Genomic DNA, 12,920 nt, shown 5'->3' on the forward strand with positions numbered 1-12,920 from the left:
ATAGTTCAAAGCTTTTGAAGCTTTATTCATAACGTTGACATTAATATTCTAAAATCAACATTCAAATGCTGCACAGCTTTTTTTTTTCCACATTTCTATTTATTCCATTTAAACCCGGTATTTCTGCACAGTTGCAGATAAATATTATGTTACACACTAATGTTATTAGTATTATTAATTTGTAGAATTAGATTCCAGTGGGGGTTGCGTTGTATTGTTTCTGACGTGTGTGATCCAAACATTTCCAAAAGTCTAGTAGATATTTGTTTTTATCAAACACAATGATGCTGATGCTCTCCCCGCTTGCCAAGTTATACCCATGAATCAAAGTTGATATAATGAAAATGAAATGTATTCAAATTGAGGATTTTGTCTGAGGATTTTCTTTCTTTAGGGGGATGACTTCATAAAATATAACGACAGACATTCAAAGCTTCATTCGAAAACACTAATAGAGTCTTTTGGACGTGAAATAAACTACATTCTGCCCTAGTGGGAAGATTGTGCCATTACATGAAGATGACTAGTTTTGATGCATCTGCCAAAATGAAGTCTTGAAGGAACAAAGGCACTTAAAAAAACAAAACAAAATAGACATGTCTGCCTTTTGGGCCCACTTGTGCAAGGATTGGATTTGTTGTATCTGTAAAATCCTTGAACATTTTATTTGTCAAAATATTTAATGCTATTTCTGATTTTGTTTTTTTTAAGAGAGTTTTTTTTCCCAGGCTTCTCCTGGAGAGGAACCGTTTCAATATGCAAGGCATGCCATGTTTTAGCATAAAATAAATGAAACTTTAATGGCTGGTTAAAAGGCAGCCTCAGAGCTGCAGCGGCTCGTACTGGATAATTCAACTGCATGAGATTGTTCCACCGTTTGTTCCATCATTAACCCGTAACTGCAATCAGGAGAGTTTGCAATGTTTCTTTTTAATCATGTACGTAATGATTTTTTACTGCTTTCATTTAATTATTGCTTTTAATGTTGCTATGATTTAATGTGGATTAATATGAAAAGGAACATATTCTCCAAAGCGCATGCAATCAGCTTTTAAACTCTTCTTTGCCTTTCCTTTTTTTTTTTTTTACTGATGGGCACTCAGGTGAAACACACGTAGGACGAGCAATCCCAGCTACACTGTAACATCTGACAACCACTTTCATGTGTCCTGGTTACCATAACAAATTCATCAAGGTTGTATGCTCTATGCTATAATGCATATTTGATCATACCAGAAGATCTAATCTAGTGGTTGCACTTCATCAATAATTAACAGTCTCAGTAAGGTATCTGTTTATATTTCCTGTTCGCAACAAGATACGGTCCATATTACATGCGGAAGGACATTCTTCGTTGCTGCACAGCAGCTGCGACTGTATTGTGAACCATTTAGTATAAAGATTGACCGTCTTAGCCACTAAGGTGGGTACAATAACAAATACCCATTTCAAGTATATTTTTTAATATTCCTGGGAGACCCATAATCTAAAGGTGCAGTCAAAGGGCTCTTATGGGAGTATTGAATACCCATGATCCTTATCTGGGCCACACAGATCCCGTCAGAGGAAGAGGCTATCATTTCTCTTATATTTAAACGCACCACTCATCTGTTCAGACTGGAAATGTCTGTAATTTCCCAACAGGGAACAATGTGGAGTTTAAGAGTATTTTCCATGTGCAGGCTGCTGCGGTGGCACGCACCATTTTTAAAAAAAATGATGATCAAACCCTGGAGCCTGCACACAGCCATTTATCCTCAATTCTTCATAGACCAAAGACCATTTGCAGAACCTCCGTTAAAAAAAGACAACTTTCTGTAAAGTGAGAGGCATGTTAAAATTACTCGAATTGGGTGTCTAGGTATGTCAAACAGACACTGAGCTGTTCTGACAGATTTGCCTTTAAAAAAAAAATCTAAACGCCATAAAGCCAGTCATTCATTGCCCTAATTTGTCTGCCCAAGGACAGGCTGTTCCAAATCTGGATAGTAACATGCTGTCTGGGCAACCTGTGGTCTTTGAGGTCAGGAAGAGCTGCAATTAGTGCAGCCTTTGCTTTTCTCCAAGAGTACAGTGTAAGCAATAATTTGGAGCAGTATGACTTGTTCCCTCGCTCTGTCATGGCGACACACTTGTCTTTTTGGAGGTGTTGAGTTGAGGTGAACGAGAGACAACCAGGGACGCTTGTCTGTGTAATTTACTAGGCACATTGTTCGACATGGATTTGTGGAAGTTTATTTGAAGTTTATAAGTCACATAGATAACAGAGGCTGTGCTGTATGGTATATTAAAGCCAGCGACCTTTAAAGACACAAATCTTCCAAAAAGGATTTTGTACCAATGTAAAATGATTTTAGTATTGGTTGAAGCTAGCAATTTATTTTCCTTGAAGTTTTCTCTTGGTAACAATCTCTCTCGATAGTAATACAAGATGTCCGTGGAGACTAAGCGGCCCTACTGTACCCCGCTGCAATGGACTGGCTTGGGCATTCTTTTAAGTTTTAAGCTCTACAATAACAATTTGAGAGAGAGAGGCAGACTGTCATTCAGGAGTGACCTTCTGCTTTTACTTCATACAAATGCTGGAGAGTTAGCTGAAGCCATTCCCTGGCCTTCAGGACACGTAGCAGTCTGAGTAATGTGAGGCTACAGGAGGGCAACACTGTAGGTGTGAAGAGCCAAATCTGGTTTGTTCATTTCCCACGCCAAACCTGGATAATGGACCCGGCGAGCTGAAATGCTGGCCTTGAGAGGATGTTAATGTTGGCATGTTAATGGTGGTTAACTTTAGCGTCACTCTACCTAACATCGTTTAGAAGTATTTATGTAAAGTATCTTTTGTTCTGCTACATCTTTCTTTGGCATTTTTTACTGAACCATAACACCTGAAACTTTGTGTGATATAAAATGTTAACTACTGCATACTCAACAGGGCATTTTATTAGTTTTAAAGTGGGCGAACATGCTGATGATGAACACATGATATGACCAAAACATCCAGGACAAGCTGCTAAAATGGACCTTGTGGTGAGATTGTTTTTTTTCCTCCAAAATACATTCATGTCTTCTTTATCAAACATCGACTGTTTCCCCTTAATATGGAATGAGAAGTGTTTGTACACAGTGGGACTTTTTACTTCTCCTCTCTGCCTGAATGGCACACAGGGTCTAATTAACAAAGTCTGGCCAGTAAATTGCCCTGTTCCCCCACAACAGCAGTTTGGGCGCTGTGATAAAAAACTAAAAAACACAACCTAGAATGAACACACTCAGCAGCTCAGCATAGTGCCTGCACAAACAGGGAAGATGGTCTGGAGCATAAAAGGACTCCATAAAACACAAACCAATAAGCACGCAGCTTTAGCCCCGCGTCCTCATTCAATTTTCCTTTTTTTGTGTCATTTCAGATCACGCAAGATAATTGTTTAATGCACCGTTTCACAAGACACGGGAAAACAAATGAACAGTATGTGGTGATGTGTGTTATCCTCCCAAGTTTGGACCCATGTGTCTTTGGTTGACTATGTTCCCCCCCGCTGGAATCTTCCACAGATCCAGGCACTTCATTTTGGAATTTTTTTAAAAACGACTGCCTGACAGCTGCTGGTGTTTCCAAGGCAACTGTGTGTGATTGGGAAAGGGGATTTGAATGGTAGCTGTCAGCGAGGAAAATTGAGCGCTGCCGCAGGGATACATTTTACCCTGTGAGAGTTTTTGTTAAATGTAGGTCAATCATAAGCTTCTATTAAGTCTTCACCCTGGTGAGGCATATTAATTTGCATTTTGCTTGACTTGTCGGTATTCCATTAAGAGCAGTAGGCTGCTGGCTGGTTTCTAGAGCCTCAGTCTAATGTGTGATGACTGTGTGGCGGTGTGATAAATAGAGGGAACTTCCAGTGCTTGCAGGCTAATGGAGGCAGATGTCATCCTGCACTTTGCGTGCCTTTTGATCACCGTTACTTGATCAGACAGCTAATTTAATGAACAATTTGATGACATGTGCATAGAATGAACAGCAATAAGTAACACAAGTATGATTTGCATTAACTGGCACTTTTACAAAAAAAACTAATTGTATTCCAAGTTGTTGATGAATGCTGTCATAATTACTCCATTGTGTTTGTGCCCTCACAATCCAATCACAGTGCGTGTGATCGTGTTCAGATCTTCTGCCATTAGATTTTATAGCTTCCAAAATGTAGCTGTTGAAAGTCACTATGACACTGACGTATAGCTTAATGCTGGTAACATCCGGCTTGTTAGTCTACATTATATTGAATCTAATGTCTTATTCCTAAAACACAAATATAATTTAGATAACAGACTCACAAATAGGGGTGTAACAGTAACCCATATTGCAGTATATCACAGTTAGAACATCTCACACTGTTACTTATTGTTTATGATTAGAGTTGTAACATTTCTGTGTCCAATATCTTTATGTTATTTACTTGTGCTCAGTCGTTTAATTATATGGTTTACATTAAACAAACTGATTCATTTATTAATTCAGCAAAGAGCTGAAGTTACATCTTAAAAGACTGGAATACAATTTTGCCGAATTTAAACTTAGACAAGCGGAAGGAAGCTTCTATCCTTCATAGCGACACTGATCTGTTTAAAATGTCACTTATGACACATTGGAAGTGTGCCTGTGAGATAATGAATATTTTATACATGTGCCATATCTAATGACATGTTTCCAACCAGCTCCTAATGGATGCTTTGCAAGGGCACTACTAACTAGGCAGAGCATCTGCATATCAGGTTATACATCATATGATTACAGATGTTTGATAGCTGTGCCATTATTAGCTAGTGTGTGAGAAGCATTTTCAGATGAAGAAACCACACATTTAAGCTTATTATTGTGGGTTTTGTGGGTGATTTTTAATCTAAGAAGCTGATTATCTGCTTTTGTTTTTTGTCTTCCCTTTGCGATAACGCCAACTATAAGATTGATACTTAAAAGCATCGGCTGTTACGTTCAGAATACGTTTGAATACGGCAGATCTAAATAATCACATCTATTTCTAATGAATACATGTAATTATTTGTTTCTGATTTAGGTTGATTTGATCGCAAGTCCCTTCTTTATGCATCAGCAGAGACTGAAGTTTGTTAATATGCTCAGTTTTCACTAAAGAGCATAAAAACATCTCACAGGATCAGGATATGTGTTTAGCTGCTTTGTTGCTTTTACTCCGAGAGGTGACTCTCGCAACAGGGATGGGTGATGCTTCTTCATGTCCGGTCGGAAAAAAATAATTGAGGTTGTCATATCACTCGGTTGTCATGGCAACCTGTTGGACGTCACACCAGGGCAGTTCTCTTGATCCACTGCGATGCTGACCACACTCAAGCGCCACAGGGGAACTTTTTTTCCCCATTAAACAGGACAAAGCACTTGTACAGAGGAACATGGAGTGACATGGAGGCTAGGGAATGCAATCACACTGCCAGCGATAGCTTTGCTTCTGCAGACTGTAGACACACACGCACACACACGCACACACACGCACACAACACAACACACACAAATCCCCAAAGCAGCAACACGTTTGGTAATGAATAACTGTCTGTTATACGTGTGTGTGAGTGAGTGAGTGTGTGTGTGTGTGTGTGTGTGTGTGTGTGTGTGTGTGTGTGTGTGTGTGTGTGTGTGTGTGTCAGCATGAGCTCTTCACACAGACTAACCTAAACAGTGGTTATGGAGCAGTGAAGAGCCTGTCTGCTTACCTCAGCACTGATCCTTAAAGAAAGCAGAAAGGACGTACTGAGCTATGGATCCACTGCTGCTATTCATAGAAAGGGCGGGATCAGATTCCCAGAGCCTCTTGTCTTTTAGTTTTTTACACTATAGTTTCATTTGACTTTTACCATCGAAGGCCCATGAATGTACAGAACTAACAGAGATGTAAACAACATTGAAATGTGAACAGCACTTGAAGCTACAAGTGATAAATGTTTCAATGGCCATTCAAAGATTTTAAAGTGGAACACACGTAGTTGTTCAAGCCGAAGATGCAGATACGATAACGCATGTCAACACGGGTGCTTTCCAAGGTTGATTCAACAGGCAAACAGACCTGTTAAATTGCCCGTTCGGAAATTGTAGAAGGTTAATTTGCTTTCTAAGAATTCCTTTCACATGTTTGACGAACCCCTATGACACCGTTAAATTACTGTCACAGGTTTTTAAACGCTACAAAACACATCTCTCACCCCAGGCAAACCAACACGAAGCCATTAGTGAAGTAGAAGAAAGAGGCCCGAACACAAGTGTAAACATGAGCAAACATCATCAACGGTTAACGGCTTCAGTGAGGCTTAAATGTTTTGCCATACAAAAAAAAAATAACTTTTACTCTTTCATATTTGAAATGGTGTCTGTGGCTCCGTGCTCTTCTCTCTCTCTCTCTCTCTCTCTCTCTCTCTCTCTCATGCTCAAAGAGCACTTCCAACAAGAGATAGAAGCGTACGTTTGATTCGAGTCACATTAAGAATACATTCCAGATTAAGTTATGTACTTAGTAGAAGCAAATGTGGACAGCTGGAAAGTACAAAATGAAATAAAACGACAGCAGACATTTACTGCTAGGTAAGACTTTGTTGTTTTTAGAAATCAGTGGATTTTAAAATATGTTTGCGCATTGTTTGTTTGCACAAGGTTAATGTCATTTCTTTTTAACTCAACTGCACAAAGCTCAAGGTATTTTCTGGTAATGAGAGGTTCAAAATGTTCTTATGTTGGTGAATTCAAATATTATGTGTAAGAGTTTTAACAAAAAACCACACGCTTTAAATCAATACTTGAAAGTCGTGTTAGATATTTCTTTTAGTATTTCATAATGCTGACATTCGTTTTTCTGAAATCTTTCACAACAGGTTAAATACTATTTATTCTCATTTTTCGTGTGTCGCTCTGTGTAAAACAGAACTCCTTGAACACCTCATGGCCTTGGCACAAGTACCACCTTCTTACCCAATGTGTGATTCATAAACCAAGGTGTGTGTGTGTGTAAGTCTGTGTGTGTGGTAGCTGGTGTTCTTCTAAATGTCTTAATAAATGATTTACATTTTAAATGTTTGTGCTACTGTAGTGCACAAACACCTTCCCCAATGCTTGCATGTCAAATTTCAGAGATGGCTTCTGTTTTCTAATGAATTTATGCTCATAAATGCAAAATCTGTTTTGGCAATGAGAGCTGCAGTTATTGTGTAGCAACTGCTTGAGATTGTGTAAAGGGAAGTTCTCGATAAGGACGTGTCATTTAGAACTATGTTAATAGCTTTTTGCTTTACTGATGCTGAATGCTTTTTATCTTAACAGATATTTCTATTCACTATCTGTTGGTAAAATGAAAGCAATTAAAATGTCACTTACTTTATAAGTCTTGAATTAAAAACTAACATTAATCAAAAGATTGACATTATCATTATTTTTTTTGTTTCAGCTACTCTTGATTCACATAATTAAAATGAGTGTAACTGTATTTGTGACCATGGGAATGCTTTCCATCCCAGGGACGAAGAGCTCTTTAGTTGACTAAGCTACTGGCAGCAATAATACTGCTCAATAAATATGACATTTTTTCTTATCTATATGTGAAATGTCTGACATTTTTAAATAAAACATGGAGGTATGGATCTTCCAGAAGATTTACCCGGAGTTTACCAAAGTCACGAGCAGAGGAGGATTTCATTTGCGTAATTGGCCACAATGGCACAACCACTGCCACCTTGAGGGACCACTTCATCAAATTGAATGAATGAATGCGTGCAGTGGCCAGTTATTTTCTTTCACTGTAAACATCTCATTAGCACATGTTAAACATGTGCAGTTGCAGTATATACATGCACATGCATACAGGCCCCTGTGCAACATGAGCAGGAACATCACGTCCTTGTTCTCTACACACTAACATGACACGGTCTCTGCAGGGAGTGAGACTCAGACAGGGAGGAGCGTGCCTCACTTTGTGATTGCAGCTGTGTTCAATTTGGGCCTGAAATGGGATATCGTCTCCTCCACACTTTCCCTTTTCCATTTTAATTAAATGGCTTCCTATTCCAGAGGACAGTGTTAGATACCAGAACAGTCTGTTAAAGATTTGAAGAACAAATTAATAAGATTTCTCCTACCTTTTGAGTTTTATTTAGAGATGGGGGATAAAACAAAAAAAACATTTGCATGCTGCTCAAAACGCACCGTTAATCTGTTTGAACACAGCTGGATGCTGGGAATCCAGTGGGTTTGATTGATGTGGCAACAATTATTTGTTAAAAGCTTTTCATCTGCTCTTTTCTTGGTGAGAAATGGTCTCACAAATATGAGCTGACAGAATTTGATCATGCTAATACTACCTTCAAATGAAATCCCTTAGCCTTAGGGGATATGACCTCCATGATGAAGTCAAATAAGGTTTTATATTTAAAAAAAGTGCCTCATGAACAAACTTGCAGGCTTCACTGAGTTGTGTAACATGCAGAGATATATTTTGATTATTCATCCATCCATGAGCTGTACCTGCGTATCCTTCGGGAGTCCCCTTTTCATGCTCTCATGAGAGGCACACACTCCGCTTCCTCTTCGGCGATCTCATCCTTAAGTCTCTCTCAGCAACACCATGCGGTACCTTCATTCAACTTTTGCTGAAATGCTCGTAACGGTGCTTAACCCAAAGTTAGGCACAGTCCACAGGATAAACAAAGTGAAGCACATTTGTAATTCATCACTTTACCTTTTCTGTGAACAAAGGCAAAATGTGTATTGCGTAAAAAGTCAAAGGGTGTAAACCAGTTGAAAGGCCACAGGGGGCCCATTGTTGATTTCATGCTTTCAAAATATGGCTCTGATAGTTTTCCCGGCACAGACAGGGAAACTTGGCATGAGTTCCAATGCTATGTTATACCATTTTTATTCTGCTATTTCACACTCATTTACATCTACACTGTGATTATTGTACTGTAAATGCTCTTATTCTGTTTAATGTTTATGTTTTTGCTGTGAAGCACTTTGGGCTACAATTCTTGTATGAAAGGTGCTGTACAAATAAAGCTTATTATTATTATTATTATTATTATTATTATTATTATTATTATTATTATTATTATTATTATTATTATTATTATTATTATTATTATTAGTAGTAGTAGTAGTAGTATTATTATTATTATTATTATTATTATTATTATTAGTAGTAGTAGTAGTAGTAGTAGTATTATTATTAGTAGTAGTAGTAGTAGTAGTAGTATTATTATTATTATTATTATTATTAGTATTATTATTATTATTATTATTATTATTAGTAGTAGTATTATTATTATTATTATTATTATTATTATTATTATTATTATTATTATTATTATTATTATTATTAGTAGTAGTAGTAGTATTATTATTATTATTATTATTATTATTATTATTATTATTATTATTATTATTATTATTATTATTATTATTATTATTAGTAGTAGTAGTAGTAGTAGTAGTAGTAGTAGTAGTAGTAGTAGTAGTAGTAGTAGTAGTAGTAGTAGTAGTAGTAGTAGTAGTAGTAGTAGTAGTAGTAGTAGTATTATTATTGTATAAGCAAACACTATTCCCGGCATGCAGAACGTTACAACAGTTTTCAAATTACAATCTGTCTAGTTTGATTGTTTCTGGAATCTGTTCAGTTATCTCCTGCACGCTGATTAGAGATATCACATATCCGCAGACATTTCAGACACAATGAAGTATTTTTGAATTATTATATTAACCGGCATCAAGCGTCTTTTACGCTAATGATCACCTCTTATACTACACACGATACAGGGTAGCCAATGTAATGTAATTAAAAAGGCTAAAACCTTTTGTTGTGTCAAATCTAAACCGTAGTGACTCCATACTTCATTAAAACCTTCTGCCATAATGAGTACCTCCGTCTGTATCACAGCACATTACTGTGTGAGCAGAATGTTTGCTCCAGTGACAAACATCAGACAAGGACACAAATGCACCGCTGAGTTTTCAAACCTGGACTATTTCCAGACTCCTTTTATTGGAACAGGCCTCCCTGTCCATCCTGCCCTCTTCACACATTTGCTTTTGCAGCTATCCTTCTTTTATAATCTCTTTGGTGCCAGAAGCTCTTAAAGATTCACTTACTCGTGACTGTAGGGAAATGGATGCGTGGGATACAAATTCGGTACTTGAGACACAAAGGCAAAACATTTGTAGGATATGAGCACAATAGTTTACAGTGTTCTGCCAATTTATTTTTATTTAAATAAAAATGAATCGCAAGACTTCCTGACGACAACAGTGCAAATGAGAAATATACCTTTTTTTACATCAATTTTGACATTGATGTATGTTGATAAAAAAAAACATCCAACATTTTCTGTATAGCCAGCGACGAGTGACGATCCATCTAAATGTAGAAAACAAAAAGCAATATGAACAACATGTCAATGTGCTTTGGCAAAGTCCATCTAAACTAGGTGATGATCATTTTGTGAGGTTGTGTTTTTTTTTCAGACTTTAAAAAAATTCATAATCACTTTTTCAAACCAGAGTCAAACCACTGTGAAGTTCTTAGGTGGAGCCTTTGATGCCAGCAAAACCAAATCTCTGGTGAAGATCTTTGGCAAATAAAAAGAAGTCTCCTTCTATAAAACTACAAATATAGTACACACCCTGAAACATGTACTTGCACACACACACACACACACACACACACACACACACACACACACACACACACACACACACACACACACACACACACACACACACGTGTCAAACCAGCTCTAAGGTACAGGTTGTCATTTTTGTACTGAATGTTTGACAGACTGCTTGTCAGTCTTCTCTCTGGGGAAACGAGCGGTGGAGGATCAGAGAGCAACAGAAAGTCCTTTAAAAGAAAATCCCTCTCGCTGTTGCACAAATGTCATCCGTAAACATTCCTTGAAAATAAGAAACTTGGATATTTGAGTTCACAAAGCACATTAGAAGCAACATTTCTCCTACAAATAGCTGGCACGGCTAAATATGATTGGAAGTGTAAAATATGAAAAGGCTTACTACTTAATTGTTTAATTATTTTATCCCCTTATTCAAATGTCACTGTATAAACTTTATTCTTACAATGCAAGGCTTTATTACAATGTTTTCATATTCTGAATTCTTAAATGTTTTGCTTTTTAATATCTAACTTTTTCAAGTCATTATTTATTTTTTTGCTTTCACTATTATTGTTCACATATTAAATGATTTCTGCTTTGTGACCAGGGGAATGCTTTCATCCCAGGGACGAAGAGCTCTTTAGTTGACTAAGCTACTGGCAGCAATAATACTGCTCAATAAATATGACATTTTTTCTTATCTATATGTGAAATGTCTGACATTTTTAAATAAAACATGGAGGTATGGATCTTCCAGAAGATTTACCCGGAGTTTACCAAAGTCACGAGCAGAGGAGGATTTCATTTGCGTAATTGGCCACAATGGCACAACCACTGCCACCTTGAGGGACCACTTCATCAAATTGAATGAATGAATGCGTGCAGTGGCCAGTTATTTTCTTTCACTGTAAACATCTCATTAGCACATGTTAAACATGTGCAGTTGCAGTATATACATGCACATGCATACAGGCCCCTGTGCAACATGAGCAGGAACATCACGTCCTTGTTCTCTACACACTAACATGACACGGTCTCTGCAGGGAGTGAGACTCAGACAGGGAGGAGCGTGCCTCACTTTGTGATTGCAGCTGTGTTCAATTTGGGCCTGAAATGGGATATCGTCTCCTCCACACTTTCCCTTTTCCATTTTAATTAAATGGCTTCCTATTCCAGAGGACAGTGTTAGATACCAGAACAGTCTGTTAAAGATTTGAAGAACAAATTAATAAGATTTCTCCTACCTTTTGAGTTTTATTTAGAGATGGGGGATTAAAACAAAAAAACATTTGCATGCTGCTCAAAACGCACCGTTAATCTGTTTGAACACAGCTGGATGCTGGGAATCCAGTGGGTTTGATTGATGTGGCAACAATTATTTGTTAAAAGCTTTTCATCTGCTCTTTTCTTGGTGAGAAATGGTCTCACAAATATGAGCTGACAGAATTTGATCATGCTAATACTACCTTCAAATGAAATCCCTTAGCCTTAGGGGATATGACCTCCATGATGAAGTCAAATAAGGTTTTATATTTAAAAAAAGTGCCTCATGAACAAACTTGCAGGCTTCACTGAGTTGTGTAACATGCAGAGATATATTTTGATTATTCATCCATCCATGAGCTGTACCTGCGTATCCTTCGGGAGTCCCCTTTTCATGCTCTCATGAGAGGCACACACTCCGCTTCCTCTTCGGCGATCTCATCCTTAAGTCTCTCTCAGCAACACCATGCGGTACCTTCATTCAACTTTTGCTGAAATGCTCGTAACGGTGCTTAACCCAAAGTTAGGCCCAGTCCACAGGATAAACAAAGTGAAGCACATTTGTAATTCATCACTTTACCTTTTCTGTGAACAAAGGCAAAATGTGTATTGCGTAAAAAGTCAAAGGGTGTAAACCAGTTGAAAGGCCACAGGGGGCCCATTGTTGATTTCATGCTTTCAAAATATGGCTCTGATAATTTTCCCGGCACAGACAGGGAAACTTGGCATGAGTTCCAATGCTATGTTATACCATTTTTATTCTGCTATTTCACACTCATTTACATCTACACTGTGATTATTGTACTGTAAATGCTCTTATTCTGTTTAATGTTTATGTTTTTGCTGTGAAGCACTTTGGGCTACAATTCTTGTATGAAAGGTGCTGTACAAATAAAGCTTATTATTATTATTATTATTATTATTATTATTATTATTATTATTATTATTATTAGTAGTAGTAGTAGTAGTAGTATTATTATTATTATTAT

Source organism: Cottoperca gobio, chromosome 24, assembly GCF_900634415.1.
Source record: "Cottoperca gobio chromosome 24, fCotGob3.1, whole genome shotgun sequence".
NCBI classification, from domain to species: Eukaryota; Metazoa; Chordata; class Actinopteri; order Perciformes; family Bovichtidae; genus Cottoperca; species Cottoperca gobio.